The 2,578-nt window shown below is 32.0% G+C and overlaps 1 long non-coding RNA gene across 1 annotated transcript; it reads right to left on the bottom strand.

The window, feature by feature from the left end:
• Positions 1-674: 674 nt before the first annotated feature.
• Positions 675-2,572, bottom strand: LOC124892652. Its single transcript, XR_007050362.1, has 3 exons — positions 1,820-2,572; positions 1,531-1,731; positions 675-973 (listed from the first exon to the last, which is right to left on the bottom strand). It is a non-coding gene; the product is annotated as an uncharacterized LOC124892652 (long non-coding RNA).
• Between the last annotated feature and the right edge of the window lie 6 nt (positions 2,573-2,578).

Genomic DNA, 2,578 nt, shown 5'->3' with positions numbered 1-2,578 from the left:
ACTGCCAGTACTTCTAAAATCTACCAGGGCTGAAACGGTAAATGCAAATTTGGTCAAATCGTACTTATGGCATCGGATGGAAAGGCTTAAATTAACAAGAAACATGAGCGCACAAATAGATCGATCATTGAAGACATGTGATTTTTTATCCTCCTCGAATTTTAACTTATTTTTTTATATTAAATATTTATATTTGGTTTGATATTATTTAAATTCTTATTTTATTTTAATAAATTTTTAGTTAAAAAAAGAAATAACTAAATAAAGTTAATTTTGAGATATTTTATTTTATTTTATTCTAATTTTAAAATTAATACAAAAATTTATGATAGATGCGCAGTTTATATTGAATCAGATGATGGAGAAAAAGTTGTTGATGAAATTCAAAGCTTTCAAGATGCACGTTGGGTCACTGCACCAGAAGCACTATAGAGACTTTATGAATTCAATCTCAATGAAATGCAGTCTCCGGTCATTAACCTTCAACTGCATCTCCTGAATAGACAATCAGGTAGACTACTTATATTCAATATTTAGATAATTTAATTTTATGTATTCATATTGAAACAAACTATCTTAACTGAATTTTCATCAACTAATAAAAATATAACTTTCAAATAATTATATTATAATCATATATAATGATGTCATAAAGTAGTCAATGAAACAATATAGTTCAAAGCATCAGAAGACACAAACATTACGAAAGAAGTAGCAAATATTTCTAACTTAAAGAAGCAACAAAAATCTATAAAATTGTCAACAAAAATCTAAGCAATTATTTTGCTAAGAGAAGTAAACAATCTGAACAAACTCAAATATGGTTTCCTTCAAAAGCTTCAGGTAGAGGGAAATCTAGGTTTACCTGTAGAACTGTCATTGATAATAAGAGATCTCTACATTTCTCAAGTAAAGCACGCTCATTAGCCACCACATCTACAAGCTCATATACCATAGAATCCACCTTCTCTACCTATGTACATATATAATTACCGTGTTAAAGCAATCCAAGTGGAAGTGCACTAACAAACAAGAAGGTCGCTTGGAATATGATCTTAAAAGATCAGTTAATTACTAGGCATACTTAGATCAGAATCCTTGAGAACTAAACAGACAATAGAAAAATTCTATCTGAAATTCAATCACTAATATTTTTGCTATATTGACACAACACAGGAGGAGTAAAAAAAAGAAACTACAAGCATTACATATGAAAATTAAGAATAATCAGGAATTAGTTTTGCTCCCAGATGTCAACAAAATCACACAAAGTTACAACAGATACATCATCTGTCAAAGTTAAGAGGACAAGTAATCATCCATCAACTAGTTGGTAATCTGCAGAGACTGGGAGGGGCTAGATCCTGACGATTTAATGGCTGATTTATTAGCACGAGTCCATGCGAAATTATACAACTGATAGAGAAAATAAACTGTTGCCATAAATAGTAAAATATTGGCATTTAGCTCATCCAGTGGGAATTATTTAGCTAACAGACAAACAAATGAAGATCTGAAGTGGGAACTTACCAAATTCTACGATATCCAGAAAAAAGGAAGCATTCAAATTTCATGGAGCAAGTAATGATGCACTGCTGTTGTTGGTCATAGGCTCAACAATTGTGTACCTATTGACAACCCTTTCGTGTTGGCTCGCATTGAGTAATGAGCAAACAGTTTAAGACACCTGCCAATGTCATCACCATACAGATCTGTAGAAACCTATTTTTCCTACAACCGATTAAAATAGAGAGGGTCTTTAATGTTCGTATAAATCTTGGGCTGAGTGAATGTGAAGCGATAGTAGTAGTAAACTTACGCTTATTGTTTGGAAATGAACAATTTGATCTTTTCTCTCCCGAGAGCAAAACGTATCCACAACTTGAACTTTGAAGGTCCATCTGTAGCTAGGAAGGTCCATTCTGTAGATAGCGATGTGATTGTATCGATAGTAAGCCTCTGCTTCATTACACAGGAAAAGCTGTAGGAAGGGGAAAAATTGTTAAAATAAAGCTTCTTCTAAAGTATGTAATACAAATTTAATGTGTAAAGCCAAGTTAGGAACAAGCCAACAGAGCAGACAGACTAGAAATAGGCAAACATAGGATTTGAAGTTTATGAGTTTGTATGGCCACCCCTGATTGAGCAGGCTTTTCATTCAAACGCAGCCATTAAAATAGCAGAAAAATTGCAATAACCAAATTATACGCGATGAAAAAAATACAAGGAAAATTTGAATCTCAATATATTCAATTGAGGAAAAACTTGTCAAGTGCTATTTTCTAAACACTACAGCCAAATCAATATAATTTAATAGAAATGCATTCATAATTAAGTATATTTGTTCATCATTTATTCTTCTTTCTAATATTGTTGTTGACATTTTAGTATGCTTTTGGAACAATCAAAATTTGAAAAATATTGTTGCATGGGAATATGCCTCACATACCATGCTCACCGAGTTTTAGAAAGCTCTGGGCCACATATTATGATGACATGTCAGAAGATTTTAAAAGAACACATGACAATTCTCCTACTGCTCAACTTCAATGCACATTGAAAAACAAAAATCATTTCT

Source organism: Capsicum annuum, unplaced genomic scaffold (genome assembly GCF_002878395.1).
Source record: "Capsicum annuum cultivar UCD-10X-F1 unplaced genomic scaffold, UCD10Xv1.1 ctg49302, whole genome shotgun sequence".
NCBI lineage: Eukaryota > Viridiplantae > Streptophyta > Magnoliopsida > Solanales > Solanaceae > Capsicum > Capsicum annuum.
The sequence above is the reverse complement of the archived record's forward strand: the minus strand, read 5'-3'. Positions and strand labels throughout refer to the sequence as shown.